Source organism: Stegodyphus dumicola, chromosome 12, assembly GCF_044657685.1.
Source record: "Stegodyphus dumicola isolate Sdum_Otavi_A_Nest chromosome 12, ASM4465768v1".
Lineage (NCBI taxonomy): Eukaryota > Metazoa > Arthropoda > Arachnida > Araneae > Eresidae > Stegodyphus > Stegodyphus dumicola.
The window spans coordinates 47,494,608-47,514,753 of NC_140779.1; the positions used below are offsets into that span (position 1 = coordinate 47,494,608).

At 33.5% G+C, this 20,146-nt stretch overlaps 1 protein-coding gene across 4 annotated transcripts in view; it reads left to right on the forward strand.

Annotated features, from left to right (window-relative positions):
* rhea (Talin_middle and talin-RS domain-containing protein rhea) overlaps positions 1–20,146 on the forward strand; it is a 194,189-nt gene that overhangs the window by 41,975 nt on the left and 132,068 nt on the right. The window contains exon 1 of one of the 4 annotated variants that reach the window (XM_085827688.1): positions 8,846–9,000. The exons of the other annotated variants lie outside the window; for them this stretch is intronic. The gene's annotated coding sequence lies outside the window, so the exon portion shown is untranslated. Of the gene's footprint in view, positions 1–8,845; positions 9,001–20,146 lie in introns of those variants that run through there. 4 annotated transcript variants of the gene reach the window in all.

The window sequence follows — 20,146 nt, forward strand, 5'->3', positions numbered from 1 at the left end:
TTCACAAAAAAAAAAAAAAAAAAAAAAAGGTCCAATAGTTCTTTACAACGGAGATTTGGAAGAAATGGTAGCTGAAAAATATATTTTACAATCACAGTATTCTGGGTATTATGATTGTATTAAAATGAAAATTGCATGGAATATTCAGAGTTAATGTAAGGTCATACAAGTTTAATGTAAAATTTCTGATAACTGTCATGTTTAATAATTTGGGCGATTTTCCAAATTCCCAAAGATTAATTTAGATTTTAAAGAAATTATAATAATTTTGTTTTGAATAAAATGGAAACGCATCATTTTGATTTTTGTATGAGGAATGAAATTTTATGGATGTATTTTTGCTATCGGTTTATTGTTCCAGTTCTTGACATAAAAATCTGCTATTCTGTTGCCAAATATATGAAGTGTAATCTGCGAAATTATCGGCGCCATCTTTCTCGCTGCCCGTTCTGAATTGGAAGCGCGGGATTCGTAAGTTCACTATCACCCAGATCATGATTCCGAATCTGGCAAGCTTTCAGGACAGTTGAGATGCTTATCGCCTGCTTTCGAATGAATACTAAATGCTCGAGCGTGAGATTAAGAGAAGAGGGGAGTAGTAGACGCTGTTGGGTATGAATCAGACGAACGGAAAGTTTTTTAATCCTTCAAACGAAGAGCAGGAGTATTTTTTCAGTTCATGAAGAGATAAAAGTAGGAATTATTTGTATTGAACGCTGGAAAAAAAAAAGTAGCAGCTTTAGATTTTTATGTCTAGCTTTTTTTAATCTTCTTTTTTTTTTTTTTTTTTTTAAATCGTTTTTCTCCCACTTTGGTTTTATATAAAATAAAATCGAAGAAATTTTTGTGTGATTGAGAGATATTATGGAGACCGTACATGTCAACCAGAACTAAACTAAATAAAGGATATTAATTATTACGAAACTGGGAATAATGTTTATTGGACTAAAATACAATCGCGCAGTGTGTAATCTTATTACTTCATATAATTTTATATCTAACTAAAAAATCTTAAACATTTTAAATCTGCAATTCACATTTTCTATATGCAATAAGTCTTTAAAAACATTGAATGTGTTCTCTTTCCTCTCTACAGGGCAGAAATTCGCAAACTTTTCTATTCGTCTAACCCTTCAAAAAATCCTTTTGCCATTCCCCCAGTCTAGATGCATATATTTTGACTTTCTACAAACTATTATATAAAAGTATGTTTACCTCACTAAATATTAAAATTATATATTATGCTTTTATAAAAATTATTATCCTTTTTTGGAACAGTTTTATTAGTTAAGTAAATTGCTTTAGTTAAGCAACGTGAGATTTTCAGGTTTACAGAAAAGCTTAAACTAGCTTAATTCAGTATGTTTCTGAAGATATATTTAACAACGATATTATCTTTGTTACTTGTGGGTTAATTTTCAGCTGTTGTTTAGAAAGGTCGACAAATTATAGGATTTTTTTTTTTTTTTTTTTTTTTGCATGCTGTAATAGTTAAAGGGAAAGAAATTGTTATCAGCTAGATTTATTTTGTGAAGAAACATAAAATAAGTGTAAAAGACAATTATATAGTACTTTCGACCTGCAGGTTGACGAAATTTCTTTTTTAGACTTAATTTTTATTCCTTGAATTTTTTCTTTCCGGAAATTTAGTCGCTGCTTGGTGTATATTTTGCTCAGATCTTATATAGAAGGTTTGCCATATCTTTTCTTAACTGTTTTGCTGTACGTATCCAGGTAGAACTATTTTAAACCATAATCATTGTGCATACATTATTTTATTTAAAAAAGTCATTTGTTTAAAAAATGCCATTTCTTAATCAATCATAAAAGTAAGTTCAAACGAAATAAACCACAGGTTAAACTGCTGAAAACGAGACTTCCGCATCTGTTGGATTTATATCCTCCTTTTTTGCGTGTGTCAGAATTCTCTGTTTATATGACCTTACAGTGTGTGTTAGGAAGCTATTTTTGGTACGGATTCACTCGCATCCTATTCAAGAACTTAGTAACTGGCTTTGACTCCTCATTGCCTCTTCATGTTTTTAGGCCGTATTTTGTTTTCCCTGTATTTTAGAAATAATAAACTATGAGACGTCATTTCAGGTTTTTATGTTTGTTTACTCTCTTATTACCTCACCGTTTTAATACTGGCGCGTCTTAACTACTTCACAACATAATTCTTTATTTTTTAAAAAACACACACAAAAAAAAAGCTTTGTTTTTTTTTTTTCCTCTTTATACGTTTTCTGATTCAATAAGCGGAATAAAATAAATTGCTTTAAACTAAATCTGAATTTTTTCGTTGTTTTAAATCCAGATTAAAGGCAAAACACAATAATCTTTTATTTAATGAATTTTCAAGATAGCATAATTATTATTTTGTAATCTGTTATTACTAGATTAATATTTTATGTTTTTTCGATCGCTTTCATATATTTCCTATCTGATGAAATTTTAAGTAAATCGGATGTTTATAATGCTGAAGTAAAATTAAACTTCTTTTCCAGTGACTTTTCAAGATAGTTTTAAAACGCGATACTAAAATTCAGTAATAAAATCAATAATAAAATTCATTGGATTCACTTGTAATTTAAGGATCCAAACCGGAAATGCTGGTAATTTACCCAGTGTTTCTTTTCTAATACCTCAATATGTTGCCGTTTTTTTCTTACGCGCAATGTAAATGCGAGTCTTTTTTTTTTTTTTTAATTATTATATAAAGACGTTCTTCTGTATTAGGCTCTAGTCCTCAAGTGCAGAAATTTATGAGAGCAGTTGCAGTAATAGGGGTGGGATAAATTTGTTTGTTCTTCCGGAACTACAAGACAGCTGTAATTCTTACGAGATCCCTTCTAAATCAAAATGTCTAAAAGAATCAATGTGGGCTGATGAGTTTAAAAAGCTATAACATGTTGTTTGTTCACTTAAATTTGAATTTTTTACAAAATCTGGAGAGATATAAGCAGTTAATAATTTCTTGGGTTAAGTTACAAAATTACTAACTGATGTGTTTTGCCTAATAAATAATGTGTTTGTGAAGCTATTAATCGTCAATACGAACTTTTTTTTTTTTTTTAATTTTTTCCCCTTACAGATTTTTTTAAAGATAAGTAAAATTTCGGATGAACTCTACAGAGAAGACCGTATAAAATTTTAGAAAATTTCTATTAAAACTTGCCTTAATACTGAAATTGTTCTCATAAATTCCTCGACTGTGTTTTGAATAAATAGAAAATATATTGTAGAGACATTAGGTATTTTTAGAAGTAGGCGAGATCAAAAATTAGCAACGCCTTTGCTCGAACCGCGGACCTCTGGAATACGCACCCAGCCTGCAGACCACCACACCACAAAGGCATGCTAGGAAGGCGGGAGAAATACCTTATAATATATATAAGGGCAGCAGTTAAAGAAGAAAAGATTGCGGCCATTTTTTCCAATATATGTAAAGATCTAATTCAAGGTTGTGTGTATTTGTTTGTCTGTATCTAAAAAGACACACATATACTTAGTGGGAAGACAAAATAGTCGCATAGAATATGCATGATACAGTTCAGCATCTCCCGTCGAGAGATTTTAATCTAAAATGAATATTTCCGTCTAAATCTTCTTAAATTAATTAAAACTTGAATTAATAAATTTAACACCTATGAGGACGACTATAATTTCTCCGGAATACTAATTTAACGACAAATAATAGTCAGCGTGCCTTTTAGAGATACGTACGTTAGCAAAGGACTGAAGGCGGAGAGAATGACGCATTTGTATAAGGTTAAAAAAAAATCAAAGAAAACGTCAGCTTAAAATATAATAAATTGAATAATAAATTAATAAAATAAAATATTCAGGGTACTGGTTACTTCGATATTTGCCTTAGATTTAAAAATCTGTCGACACAGCTGTTGCATTTGGTCACTCTCCAGGTAGCTAAGGCAATCTCCACCGATTAGTAATACAGTATTACTGGTAGTGTTTCTCTCGAGTTATTTTTTCCTGATTTAGATAAACTGACGTATTCTGAAGAATAGCGCATTCGGGATGTAATGAGAGAAAGGAAGTTCGAACTTCAAGCTGATTAGCAAAGAAATAAATATTAAGTATGTAGCACTAGTTCGTTAATCACATGGGCTAGTAGTTGCCTAAAATTAAAAAGAAAAAAAAAAAAAAAAAAAAAAAAACTGATTATAATTAAGATCATGCAATAATTTTATGTATTTTATTATTATTAATTTAGAAAAGTATCACTGTAAGTGAATAAAAGCATTTGTATAATTTTGTTGTATATTCAATTTCTAGATTTAGAAATATTATTGAACGTTAATCATTTGTTTCGTTCCATGTAACGAAAGTAAGGAACCCATTCTTAGTGCAGCGAGAAAGGCCATCCTTTTTCGAAGGGAGACGGAAGAAAAGTGAAGTTAGCAATCACTTTACGAAGCACATTTTTTCTTTAAAGGCGTTAAGCGAAGAAGAATTCAGTGCAGTGGAAATTTATTTTTTCAGTTTATAATTCTGTGAGGGGTGTTCAAATGAAAAGGTACGAAACGACACTGTGATATAATTAAAATCTTTATTTATAAGTAATCACCAGAGACTTGAGCACAACTATCCCACTGGTTTACGAGCCGAAGGATTACCTATTCCTAGAATTATTGTGTCTGTGACAGGAGCCAGTCTTTACTGTGTTCTTCAGTTCGTCGTCCGAGTTGAAGCACTTTCTTTAAGATGGTCCTTTAGCGGACGAAACACATGGAAGTCGCAGGACGACATATCCTTGCGGTAGGGCGGATGCTCAAGCTGCTCCCACTTGAACTTGGCCATTACACTTTGTGTGACCTTGGAGACGAATAGACGTGCGTTATCGTGGAGCAGAATCATTCCCTCCGTGAGCAGCTCAGACTGTTTGCTCTTGATGGACTTGGGTAGGCTATGGAGTGTTTCACGGTACACGTCACTGTTATGTTAATGGTTTTTCCGTGCTTGAGAAATTCCATGAATGTCGGACCTCGGGCTTCGAAAAAGATGGTGAGGGCACAGCTTCGAACTTTTTAGGGAGAGGTGACGATGCATGCTTTATCTCTGGCTCGAAATGATGGCACCAGCTCTCGTCACCGACGACGATCCACTCCAGGAAAACGTGGTCTTCATGATACCGGAACAGGTGTTGCAGTGCTGCGCGCATATTTTCCGCTAACCCAACCTGTCATGCACAATAGTCAACGCTGCTTCAACACTAGTCATAACTGCCAGCATTCGTTCTGTGACTCGCCGATCACTTCTCAACAAGTTGTTTACCTTGTCGATGAGTTCAGCCTTGATTACTGTGCTTGCCTGGCGTGGTGTCGGATCATCACTCAAATACTCGCGGCCTACACGAATTACGGGCACTCCACTTTCTCACTGACTTGTCGGATACACACTCTTCCCCGTATACGGCCACTATCCGGCGATGAATATCGGCTGGTTTAACCGCTTCTGCAGTCAAAAATCTGATAACACCTCGCTATTTCTCAGTCGTCGAATTTTGCAATGTGAACGCCTTGATGTCCTCACATACACTGCCACTTCGACTGGAGGGAACACACAACTGCCTAACTTCTCTTCTAAATCATTGTGCCGGCACCTGTGCTTGCACACAACCATGCCGAACACTACACTCGCGTTCATCCCATAGCGGCATATTCAAATTCCAACCGGATTGGTTGCTACGACTTTTCGTACCTTTTCATTGGAACGCCCTTTATAGTTAAATTAGCTTGGTAAAGCAAACTTTCTAAAATAGGAATTGATGAGCTTGGAAAAGAAATCCATGCCACTAAAGCGTAATTTTACGAAAAAACAGAAAACGTGAAAATCATTCGCGTGGAAGCGTGATACGAAAATAAAATAATTCCGTAACCTAAATAACTACAAAATAACATGTACTATAAAAAGTACTGGAATGCAAAGCTAATACTAGTAGTTTTGTTTCGTTTCTTTAATTGTGGATAGCGTAGACATGAGGCCATTTGACTAAAAGGAGTTCTTCGAGAGGAAGGCTAAGGAAGATTGGCGTATATTTACATTACACGTTTGTAAAATAGCGAAAACAGCCCTTCCGATCGCCAACATCCAAAGTCTCGAATTAATAGTGCTCAGCGGTCTTGTCTACTCGGCCGCTTTTTGGCCAGAGTTGTGTGGAATGTGCCATTTATACTTGCAACATAGTATTTTTTATAAAGGTTTTAAGAAATCAGCTGTAAATCTGTATTGAAATATTTGCTTATACATGCTGTTTTCTTAGTAGCCATCAGTGTTTCCAGTGCAGGCGATGCATATGAGCTGTTACGTAAACAGCGATTATGTAAGGCACATTAGGATTTTTCACTCTGCTGTAATTCGAGTGTGATTATAATAATAATTTTAACTTGATCACAAACATTTTAATAACATCCAATAGAGATTTTATGTAGTTTGCATTTAAGTAGTGAGAATGTACGGTAAATATAATCATTCTTAAGATGTCACAGACTATGTGAACTAAGTGCAAAAACTATAAAATTAGTAGACATATGCATTCCAATAGGCTTTTTAGTTTAGAAAGGACGGAAAATAAGCTTGCTTTAATAGATTGAAATTGCAAATTCTGAAGTAGAGAAAGAAAATAGTAATATCAGTAGCTTTTTTTGGATGAATAATTGCCCAGTTCTTTTTTTAAATAGCATCTGGTTCAATACTAAAAATGGGAGTCGTTAATGTTTCAAGTTTGAAACTGTTATGAACTTTAAATACGTCATATAGATGCTGCTTTTGAGCCTTCGACGTCATGAAAATTTAATTTATTTTCTCTTGCTCAGAAAAGTTTCAGGCAGAAAGGGTGTAGGATTCTCCACTGTGTAATTCTAAGTTACCGTTGAAAGTGAAGAATCTTAAGAACTGATAAGCGAATAATCGCTTGAGTTCGTGTAACAGGAAAACACAAGATAGAGAAGGGTAAAATAACCCTTTATTATTCCAATCAAGTGTAACAGAACTCCGTCTTGGAGTTCTACAATAAGGCCGACACTTGAGCTTGAACTTAAGAAACTAAGAATCAAACTAAACTAATCTTAACTAAAGAGATATAGCCGAAGCTATCAAAATTCTACCAGAGTTGGCCCCATAACGCTAATTGACTGCGAAGCTATCAAAGGCCTAAAGTATGGCCGAGCGTAATAATAGCTTAAGAGCTAGTAGCCTAAAAAGGCGGAGGCGTGCAGCCAGAATATCTGGATCTCTCTCTTTAAAGACGGAACTTTGCGGTTAAATACCGCTCTTCCTCATTAGCATTCAGACGTGATTCTAAAACTACGTTATGGCCGGAAGTGGTAAGGTGAAATTAAAAATCGATAGAAAAGGAAGTTTAACTCAAAATTTAACTGTTAATAAAATTAACTTAATCCTTACATAGGCAATAATGAATTTTGTCGTCTTATCATTATCATTATAATTATTGTCTATTGTTTTAAGTGATAAATTTCAGCATTGTTCACATATGCTGTTGATGACATGGCGTCCAACAAATTTGCCTCTTTAATGAATGAAAAATCTTAGAAGAAAGTTTGAATTGCGTCATTCTTAATTTCATGTAATTCCGAAGAACTATATATAGACATATGAGTTATAAAGCTGAAATGTTGCAAGAACATTTCAGATAAAACTGAAATTGGAGCTATCTTATTTAGGTCATCCATCATCTGATAAAGTTCTCCACTGGTTACAGTGATAAACGCTGACCCATTGATAAAGAAACTAACATTTTACTTTGTCCTCATTGTTGTGCGATTTGTCAGCAACATTAACTGTAAATCCTGTATTTTGTGACTTAGCTTATTATCGTTATTTTGTGCCAAATGTCCAGCGATGTTTATTTGCAATCTGTAACTATACATAGCCTTATCAAACTATTGTATATACTCTTAGGATACAGAAGTTCACTAAAGTGTGTTTTTAATTTGTGCACACGCACTTGTGTCGCAAACGTTGTCAGTGCCTTTCCCTTGAAACAGCAGTTCTGTATTTAAATAATATATTACAGGCAGTGCCGCCCAGACGGTATAGTGGTTAGGGAAGCCTGATTGCGGTACCGAAGGGCCTGGGTTCGAATCCCGGAGAAGGCATGGTTGTAACTGTCCGTCCCTTCATAGGAGGCGATGGTGGCCCACCTATTAGGTGCCTCCATAATAAAGAGACCACCACATCTGGCCTTGTATCGGTTAATGGACTGGGTTACACTGTAACTGTTCACAATCTGTCATTGGGGGAAGAAAATATTACAGGCAATAGTAATCCCAGTATTTCAATCCAAAAATGTGATGGAGTTTTTTGGTTTCCTTTCTTAGGTATGTTTAATTCATTCTCAAGATTTTGAGGCTTGGATTTCTTAAGTTTTAGATCGCGTTTTATTTAAATTAAGTCATTTCATCGGCTCCTCGGATCTCGCTAAAACCTTGCTAGTAAAAGTATTCATATCTGAAAAAGTCTTATCTCTCATTTTTTTTTTTTTTTTTTTAATTTGAATATCATTGCGTAGTTAATTCTTTAAAGAAATACTTTGGGTTCCTTTTTCTCTTGCGTAGTAATAAATAAGACTCAAAATGTTCGTCTCCCCCCCCCAACTTTCTTTTTCTCATTATAAATCCTAGTCCTCCCATTGGTTTGTATCTGAGCCGCCAGAGGGGCATCGGCCAGTACGGGGCCCGGACCTAAGGGGACCGTTGTAATGTGGTGCGCCCCTGTCAGGACACTGAACGATCATCCCCGCCCCCTCTTCTGCGCCTGCGCATTTCGCCTTCAGGATCTAGAGTTCTCCCGACCCAGAGGAGGACAAGATTCGAGAGTGAGAGGATCCCCCCTCGTGGCTCGGCGTTAACCCCCGTCCATGCTCCCTAGCCCCGGCAGTACTCCGTCCACTCGATGTCTCTCCGTCCACCCACCCCCAACCATCTGACGATGCAGCTCACCGCATCACCTTTCTCCATGGTAAGCTCTTGTTCTTGTGTGTGTAACCGCACCATTTTAATGCATGCATTTGATACCTTTCTATTTGATATAATTTGGTAACTTTTCCTATGAGGAATATAATGGAAAAATCTTGAAACACTGGAGCGCATTTTACGCTGCTCTTTAAATAGTTGTACGATTTTGGCTTATTCGTAGATGAGTATCTAAGCATTACATATGAATTTCCTCAAATATTTTTTTTTTAAATTGTCCATTATTTTTTAGTCTGTGTCTTTTCTTCCTGTTCATAAAAGCAGCACTTGTTTAAATACCGTCTTTACTTTTCATTGAATTAGCTTACATCGGTGTTTTTCATCTTCTCTTCCCAAGTATGAACATTAGTTTTGCGCCATTGAAGTGGAAGCTGCTGTAATTTCATTTCTTGTCCACTATATAAGTGGATATGCACTAAATCGCTAGTTTAATTTTTTCTATCTATTTTAAACTAAATGACTTAATTTCTTCCGGCTTTCTTGCACATACGGACGTGTTTGCTATTTACGTAATCTGCATCTGATATTTAAAATAGCCTTTGCTTAAATTGGTTTACTTTAAGGAATCAAAATCGTCATCATCCAAGGAATCTGAAGCAAATGTCTCAAAATTAAGTTCATCATTGTTATCAGTAAATGAGAATATTCTGATATGAGTGGTACAGAAATCAGCCTAATATAGTAATTTTTTAGTTAAAGTTATGCTAGTCCTAGCTTTACACCAGTGAACTGCTAATTATACTCCTGAGTTTCATTTTTGGTTATTCAGTGAGTTAAATTGCATGGATTTGGTTACATTTTCCCCCTTGCCTCCTCACGTAGAATGTCAGTACGAGCCACTTTTCTTTAGGAATTTTTTTTTTTCCAAGCCATCTTTCCCGAGACGTAATTATTAATGCTTTAGCGTAGTAAATTACCTGCCTATCAGAATCGTTTTCCAGAAAAATTTTATTTCGGTTAAATTCCGCCTCCCCTTCCCCCAACATTGGTGAGGACGATCAGAGCAGAAAAAATTCCAGTCGTTCGGGGCTTTAGCGCAACCAGTTGCTTGCTTTGTTGTCGTAAGTGTGATGTAATAAACGAGCCGAACAGCTTGCAAAATCTTTCTTGATAAATTTCACTAACAGGCAACAACTTCAGGATAAGCAAATTCACTAACGGGTCTTGTGATGACTTACCTACGCAGCATGTCCGGATGCATTTCTTCATGAATAAGTTTCCTAAAATAGGATGTAACAGGATTTAAATGTAATTAAGCAATTCTGAATTTCGATTCAATGATCTATCTTAATTTCTGATGAAATAATATCAGAACAATTACTATGGCTGTGGCCTGCCTTATTGGTTTGCGTCAGTTTTGTCTTAAATTTGCAATTGAATTGTTCCATTTCATTTGGATTGTATTTTTATGTGTTTGTAATAAATGTATCCTTTTACCGCAGGGGGCTCCACTAGTGCTCGAGTGGTTAAAAATATTGATAATCGCATCCTAGGCCAGTAGGCTGGCGACTTGGTTGTTTTTCGTAGTTTCCCGTCATCTTAGGCAGCATTAGGCCTTTGTGTGCTTTGCCGTCGTCAGTTTTTGCCTGTGAGTGGCGAATTAAAGTCAAGGAAGATTTCTCTTGCATTTCATTCTGGGCACTTCATTCTTTCGTACCTTTGAATAGACAAGTTAAACTGAATTTTCGTTGTTTTCTTTTGTTTAGCTTATATTAAAACAAGTTTTTCTAAAAAGTTCTTTCATCAAAGCTAGAATGTCTTGAAAGCCCATTTCAAGACTTTTCTTTAATTTTGTGTATGTAACATACATTACTGTTGTGTTGCCTTTATAGAAAAAACGAGATAGACCGAATCATATTCTCTAGTAAGTAAACTGTTGTGACTTAATTTCAGTATAAGCTTTACCTCTCTCTTTTTTTAATTCTGACGAATTTTTTAGTAAATTGTTCTCTTAGTGCATTTTAGCATTTGTTGTAAAGACAGTGATAGTGTACGTGTAGATTAGATAACTCAGTTATCAATTCAAGTATTTGTTTAAAAGACTCTGCAAACTTCTTTGTATTTGACCTTCACGTGATGTGTACGAACTGATAGAATTTCTAGGTCGTATGAACATTTCGCGATAAATTGACCTCCGATGGCTCTAATTCACTGTAATGGCTTCTAATTTTCCTTATACAATGAATCCACACCTAACCATTCCTCGCGAGGAGGAAAAATAATTGAAAAAACCAGCGAGAAATTTGTTTTGTGCTTTATTCTAAGTCCAATAACATATTTCATATCGTTACATAAAAATTTTTATGTAATTTTTAAAGTCTTCAAATATTACGAAAACTTAACATTAGGATAGCGCCTTGTACAATTAGTAATTTTTGTGTGTGAAAATTCTGTGAAACATTTGGAAAATGATATGGTAACCGCTATTTGAAATTCAGTAATTGTGATTTTGGGCGAAATTACTCTTTTGTATATTCTTTACATGTGGATGGATACGATATGCAAAGTTGCCACTGCCGTTTCGTTCTTTTAATTCGTATTCCATAAGCAGTAGCAAACCTAGCTAGGAAATTAACGCTGCCTATGCTTTTATTTGTTTCTTTATTTGAACACCGCAAATCATACGAGGGCTTCTACTTTGGCAGAGGCTTGGATTTGATTTATTAGATTATGGCAAAGCATAGGAAGGCTGTTTGCCTAAGAGAAGGGATGCCTTCATGCAGAAGTGTCTTTTTTTAGGAGAAAGTATCTTGTAGTTCCGTAATACATGGGGGAAATCTAAAAAATCCATGCAACCAGCCTGTTATCTGGAATTTGTAATCCACGTCGATTTGTGAGTACTCATCTGTCTTACTTGGTCAGCAGTTGGTGAGCGCTTATTTGCTTTTGTGTAATTGTGCGAATTTTTTGTAATTATTGAACGTTCTCTATAAAATACAGATATTAAAATTTGAAATTTGTTATCTTGGTAAACGTGCTTTGTAGACTGTTCAAATGTATGTTGACAAAGATTTTTGCTGAATATCCGTAGAAGTGTTTCAGTTTGTGTACACTTTTCCGTTCATGTTTTGGAAGCTCTGCATTATTTTTAATAAAATATTTTTTACTGATTTTCTTAATGATGGTAATGTTAGCAGGAAACGGTTAAGATGACCATTGACAGCCCCAAATGATTTAGGTCATCAGTGGAAATAATCGTCTTAAAAAAGTCTTGTCTGTACAGATATTTATTTATGTCCTTAGAAAGACTAGCCACTGTAAGCTGTCTGCGGGAGGTGGATGTCACAAGTCGGTTCACTGTTGTTCGTGTAAAAATCGGCGATTTATCTTAGCCAAAAAGTTGCATTAGTTATAATGCTTTTTCGAATTTATTTTCATTTATTTATGCATATTTTTTAAAATTTTATTTGAGCTTTAAGATTTGTTCATTTTATGAGAGATAAAATGTTCAAAGTAATTGAATGTTACGAAGGAATCAACGTGAAGGATATACAGAAATGTTCCATAACATTAATAGGAAAAGATAATGCGAAGCAGTCTTGTTTCAGAACTTTTGGTAAGGCAGCTAGCTGGTCGATTTTAACATCTTTGAATACTGTATTTTTTTTCACATTATAATCATTGTTAATTTCCTTGATTAAAAACTTATCTTGTATTTTTGTAAAGACGATAGAAATATAGTCTTAAAATTTATTCCAGTACTGATTTTCTTAGAAAGGTTTCTCATTATTTCCACCTAATTTAATGAATGTTAAAAATGATAATTTGCAAGGTCGAATCGCCTAAATTTTGTTACAGCGCGCCTTTCATTGTGATTCCCTTTTCCATCCTCCACTTCAGGTTTCCTGTGCTCAATATTTCTTGAGAACTGTAGCCTTGAGCTCCTTGTCCATCAACCGAAAACCTTTCCAAAACACAAACATGGGGTAGTAGCGGTCGATATTTCGACTGATTTATTAGAGTCTCGCTGTATATTTCGCGTACATATTAACGTCACTAGTTTTCTGCGTTTTAATGAATTATTTTCTTGAAAACTGCAGTTGCAAATTTTCGGTATGCAGTGATTTCTAAAAGTTTAGAAGTCTTATTAATGTGTGGTTAATTTAGAAGTAGTTTCATTTTGTTTTGTACTCATATTTTACTTTTACGTTTAATTCTGCCTATTCCTTCCTCCCCACACGTGTTTTAACTTAAATTTGATTTATTCTTTCAAGCTGTTCTTTGATTTGCATATATTAGCTAAGCTAATTTTTTCTAATCTTGATTCGTAGAATCATAATCTGCATCGTGGATTTATTTAAAATATAATTTGATCAAACATATAATTTTGTGACTAATATACTGAAATCATATTATCAAGTAAATACGCTGTTTTTTCTCTCCCTTTTCCCGTCTAGATGATAAATGCTTCTATAAAGCTCATTAAAACTGAAAGAATAAAAAATGAAACTTTTTTAATTTATTTAAGTCAGTTTTACATGAGTATTTAAAATCAGTATATAATCTACTTATGTTGAGTGTTTTGTAAGTACCTCAGAAGTTGTTTTACACATTACTACCCGACCTGAATGAATTAAGAAATGCGCAAATAATTACACCTTCATCACCCATAGTTTTCGAAGGGGTGAGTAACAAAAGAGTTATAACGTCTCTCTGCGAAAAACACTGTATGTACTGTTTAAATGTAAAGATACTCAAAATGAACTTTTGCTCATTGTAGCCGAATTTGATGTATAAGATTACTTGGATGTAGATAATTCATCCTTCGCTTATTTGCCGGTTCATTAAGTTCTCTTTTTTTACTCCTTCCTGATCTCTATCACTTAAACCGAGTCAATTATTTATGATAAGCATGTTAGGAAAGCATCTCTGGAATGTTCGGCTGTAATCAGTTATTTTTCTAAGAGAGTAAAGGAACTTTTATTTTTATGATTAAATTTTAGAGAGCTGAAGCAGTTATTTTTCAGTATCGCTTTTAAGGAATATCCGAAGCATGACAGATCATGTGCCCCAAACAAAAATATCTGATAAAAATTGCTCTTCAATCCTCCCCTTGTCCCTCTGTCCTTGCCTAGTACCGGGGTTGGACAGCTAATTTTATTTACATATATTGGACATTCTCATTTTAAATAAAAACTGCGCTCTTGAATGCGGGTCTCTTGGGCTGGGAAATAATAACTGCGCAATTTTACGTTTCTGTCTGCCCCTTGTCTCGGGAACTTTAGTACTGGTGCGGATAGCTAATTTTATTTACGCGTAGTGGATATTCCTTTGAAATAAAAACTGCGTCCTTGCAGCATATTAGTATATTCCCTAAAGTTCCGGGGAACATACTAATATGTTGCACTGCATACCTTCAGTTTCTAAATTTGTATGTATTTATGTATCTAAAATCTCTTCTTGCTATTTACTGGTTTTTGAAAGTTATGAAATATTTTTGTTTTTAACATAAAATTATAAAAAATGCTATCAAGAGAGTTTAACCTGCTCGAAATATTGAAAATCAAGAAGGTTTGTATGTATTAGAAGTATGGGGTAAGGGGGGAATATACCGCTGTTAACCACTTCCGTGATTTCTGAATTGCAAGTAAGAAAAGAAATACTCATCTAAATGATGTCATTCCAAAAACGTTAGCGAGCGAGAGGGAAAATGTTTTTCTAGCTCGCCTTATTTGGAAATATTCTGTCATTACGCAAATGAAAACCAATATCTGTCTAAACTCAAGGGACGAATCCACCGTTCATTTTTAATATTGTCAGTATTCACACTTTTTTTAATATCAAAAATGTGATTTTTAATTCTATTTTATCCAGTGTAAGGCATAACGTTTCTCTCTCCCATTTTCAAAATTGATTTTACTTAATGGATACTCTTAATCATTCTATGTTAAAAAATTATTTAGTTCTGTAATGATTAATATCGTGATTACTTACTTTTTTAAAAAACCTTGACCTTTATATTAACAATTCGTAAATTCAGAGCATCGTTTCTTTGAAAAATTTAAAACTGCTTATATACAAGCTAAATTATTCGTTAACAATTAACCATGTTAATGAATAATTTTGAAATAATTTGTTATATTTGTTAAAATAGTTATTTTTCATGTGTGTGGTGCAGAGCATGTAGGTTGCAGAGCAGTTTTTTTACGGTGTGTAAGTTGTTTACTTAATGAGTGGTATTTTAATTTATAAATATAATGGTCGTTTGGGGCATAGTACCTCTTTTTAAAGCAGTAGAAGCATTTGCGATGAATAATATTACGTATCAAAGCGAAACTAACCGTAGGGACTTGTATATCAGCGGGTTTCTATTTTTTTACAGACTTAAATTTTTAGGAGCGCCCGATTTTCGTAAGTTTATAATTAGTTTCGTTTTTACGGTCCATGGCAGTAATTTTTTATAGGTCTCTCTCCACATCATAATACCCAAGATTTACCTCCACGAAAATCTATTTTAGTTCTTGAAACCATCTATTTTGAGTTGTTCTTAGTAAGTGAACCAGGTATGCTGCTTGACATGTATGATACATTTTCTACTAATAATTTATGTAATTTTTAATTATGTCATAGCTTGAAAAAATCGGAAGTTTTCCTGTGGCGACTGATAGCTCGAATTTAAAATAGCTGCAACTTTTTACATAACAATTTAATTACTACACCAGGAGTAGAAGAGTCGGAGCTGCTTATTAAAATCACGTAATGACTGTTTTTAAAACAGACATTTACATTAAAAACGGCGGTGTTGATGATACACTGAGTTAGTTTACGATGATTTGAAGATCTGCAATTTTTAATAATGAAATATCTCTTCGTTTTACTTTGGTAATCAGAATCGGGCTTTTCATTCAAATTTTTGTCAAATTTCAAATTACTGAATATAAAATTTCAATTTTTATGAATTGTTTCCCGCGTGCAAAAGTTAAAATCAGAGAAGACTTAATATTTAAAGAATTTCCTTCCAGGAGAGTCTGTAATTCCTTCTTTTTAGAATATTTTTATATGTTTCTCTAATAGAGGGTGGAATAAGGCCACTTATTGCTCCATAATGATTTATCCAGTGCAGCAAAGCTTACAGTAAAAAAGGAAAAATCATAGTTACTGTAAAATAAAAAGGTCTCCTCCCCTCTGCATATTTAATAAAATTTTGTTATGTACGCCTTGCTGTTATTATTTATGTATCTGTTTAGAATCCTATTTACAATTTCAGGTAGTATAGGCAATATTCTAGAAGCACTAGTATTATTGTAGAATTTTAGGTTTTCAGAATTCTATGCAGTGGAAAATTATGTTTTTCTTTGGGGGGGTAACAGAATCCATTTAATAGTAAAAGTTATGAACTTTTTTTTTTTTTTTTTTTTTTTTTTACTCTTTAAAGCTTTATGTTTACGAGCAGTTTACAGGGTTATCGTGAAGAAAACGAGAACTGTTTGATCGCAGCTGTCAGAAACTGGTACTAGCGGCAGTGAAGTTTTTGGTAGTTTCCGTTTACAGTCCACGTGGGTTGACGAGTGGGTTCAAAAATACTCGTTGGCATTCGCCCAAATTTAGCATCTTCCTAAATGTTTAAGTATCGAAACCACTATTGTTGCTTAATATAACATTTTTAGCGATAAAATGTCTATTTATTACAAGATGGTGTGTTACTTTGATATGCATTTTTTGTGAGAGAAATTAAAAAATATTGCTGATGTGACTATATTTTCCCTCTCTCTCTCCCCTCTCCCCCAATCGTGTGCTATTGTAAAATTTTCTGTGAGACTTGCATACCATTTGAAGATTATTTTTAGTGCATCTTTATCATAGTCCGTTGCTAGTTTGAAATTCTTTCAAGCTATTTTAACGTAACACTCGCTGACGATGATTACTATTAAGTGTAAAAGTTGACGCTATGTCTAGGATGTACTTCTTGAACGATATGTAAAATAAGCTTCTTTAATGTGATTTTTAACATGTAATTATCATTTATTGTATATTAAATTGCATTTTATGCCACGAAATGTTTAAATTCACTGGTTTCATTGGTAAAAATTAATTTCATTGAAACATTTTAAGCTAAGAAGGGTTTCAGTTTTTTATTGCAGCTGTGGAATGTCTGTAATGAAAGCTGTGAAAATGTCAGCTTGTCAATCAGAAACTGATGCATTACCGAGCAGCCATATCTTTCACCTTATTTCGAGGCGAGAGATCTGTGCCAACCAAATAAATCGCAATCGTCAAATGGAAAGCGGTCTTCGATGCAATCCTTATCATTTCTGAATTGCTTTATATTTCTGATTAAATATGTTCTGTAAATTATTATCTGTAAAATTCTCATGTTATTATATTATTTTACTTGGGCCTACATCGGTAAGGTTCTAAGAAAGTTTATTAGGATAAACAAGTTTTTAAATTGCTTTCAGAATGGCAAAGTGGAACCGTTTCATGCACGTAGCCTTTCGAAATTTGACAGCCATTTTTTTGTTTGTTTGTTTGTTGTTGTTTTGTTTTCTTTTCTCTACATTAAAAATAAAAAATAAAGTATTTTAACCATAAATAATCATAGAATTTTTAGTAACAATAATAAAATTTCAAAATAATCTGAAACTGATGAAATACTTAAATTTTCTTTCTGCGTTTCTCAGCTAACTTTTCAGTTTAGTTAAAATTATAATGAGCATCTTCCTTTCAGTGTATATTTCAATTATTTTCTTTTCAAAGTGTCAAGGAACCCGAATTTCTGTAACACTGTTGCCAATCAAACCTTGTATAAGATCTTTCATTTTTCATCTACATTGTTATAAAAGTACCCAATACAAGTTAAGCACTTTCGGAATTTTTAATCTTTCGCAAAATGTGTTGTTTCATGCCATGAATGGGATAAGTAAGTTGGTATCTGACATCCTGAGATGTCGATCGCAAGATTTGTGGTTCTTTCCGTTTTCGAATGTAACCTGCATCCAGAATTAAATTTAGTGATTATTATGAGATTTTGCAATAACATAATTGCAGACGTCTATGTTTGTGCTTGTAAATTTGTTCAAACAGTAATATGTTTCGTAATTTTTTTATAGTTTTCTGTTTGTGTCATTTTATTTTCAAAAAACAAGCGGAACGTTTTCAGAAATAAACAGAGCTTTTAAAAGTAAAATTCTTTTTAATTGAGTATTAATATCCAATAATAAAGATTTTATTTTATGTGTAAGAGTGCATAATATTTTTATTTAAGAAAATCAAACTAACTAATTTTTATGTATTTAAAATTAGTTAATTTTTTTTTTTAATGATAAGCTCTTCTTTGGGAAGTTAAACTGTAATCTGAAGTTCCCAGATTGCAGGCATTTTTTATTTGTTTATTTTGACGAAGGAGAGGGTACGTAAAGGAAAAGTTTTCTTTTTATCATCTCCAAAAGGGCAAAACATACATTTTGATCAAGCATTCCATCCGCTCATCGCAGTCGAAATTTTTAATACCTTCCTTCCTAATTTCTCTTTCTTGGTGTGAAGCATAATTTTTCTCTCATGATAGCAAATACCAAAGAACAGTCGTTATCTTTTACGCGTGCCTGCGATTAAAATTTGCTTTTCTCTTCCTTACGTCTGATTAAACGTTTGTTTGCCCAAGTCTGGCTATCGCTTTCGAAAATTGACATTTCCAGAAGCTCGGAGGTAGTTGTACAGTTTCTGTCAAGTTAAGTTTTCTCTTAATAAATTTTCCTTGCTTTGTTCGGTTTCTCTTAATAAATTTTTGGTTATATAGCGGATAAGTGATTTCAACTCCCAGAGTGTGCAATTTGCATCATTATCATCATCATCCTCATCGTTTCCGTAATCTGTCTTTTCTCGAGAAATCAGGAAGACGTATTTCTCTTAAAATAGTATGATTAAAAACTTAATCTGACTTCTTTTTCTGTTTGGAAAAGGCTCTGGCTTTTTCTGGAATTTATGTCTGCCACTTAGCATAATATATTACTGAGCTAACCAAAATGCGGTCTTAGGAGTTAAAAAACCGATTTGGTAGTTACAGTAAAATTGAGTAACCATTGTTCTAATATATAAATTAAAATGAAAGGAACTCGAAAATACCATAGCAAGTGAACAAGTTTTTGTGTTAAGATCGCGCTTTTTTTTTTTTTTAGATCGAAGTATAAATCTATTATAAGTTCTTGCGGGCACATTAGAAAAATCAAAATAGTAAAGACAAATAATTCTATTACCTCCAAGAATATTATCGTATTTCCCTTGTTACACGTTCCAGAACTCTTGAGTGCATAAGCATTTCTCCGGTTGCTAAAAGGTTTCATCCTATGCTTCTCAGTTCCTTGTTGAAGGGATCTATTTTTGGATAGATAGCTTCTTGGTTATTTGCCGTAATAAATTGACCTTTATGATATATATCGGAAAAAAACAAAAGTTTTGAGAATCAAAGAGCTGGGAAGCATTTTCTGAAAATTGCTCTACTCAGGCTGTAGAAGCTTTCCTACTTACTGATAGATGAGTAGATAAAGCTGTTAAATACTGGTTAGTTGAAATTGGGCTCCATTTCTGGCAGATCTGGTGACTATATCGCGAATAGTTTTCTTTAAAAAGCCCTTTATAAAGACATTCCTTGCTAAAACAGCTTGCTTCCATTGCTATATCGATTACAAGAGATTTCTGTGAATTAGAATACTTGACTGAAAAAGTCTGAATTGAGCACTAATCGCAGTTGAATGTAATGTCAGAAAATATAGAAAATATAAAATATTTCAGATTTAGGTTTCTGCTGCTGTTATTCGATATATCTTGTAATGGCCATTCGAAATCAAGCAGGAAAAGTAGATTTTAAATCAAATATAATAGAAGTGGAACGTGTTTAATCAAAAGGAAAGTGTAGAAGATAAGGCTTTAGAAGACTGTCAAAAAAATGGAAAATTGACCTTTGTTAAAGGCGAATTATCAAATGTGAAAGTAAAACTTGAAATACTATGAAAGTATAATAATAATCATAGCATAATCTTTAGTTATGGGAAAACTCATATAACTGATAATTAGATGTAGAAGTAAAACTCTGAAATACTATTGAAACATAGTTGTCAATGATGATTTTTTAAAGTTATGTCCTGTAGATATAAGAAGCTCTTCGACTTGATTATTATATATATATTGGAAGATCA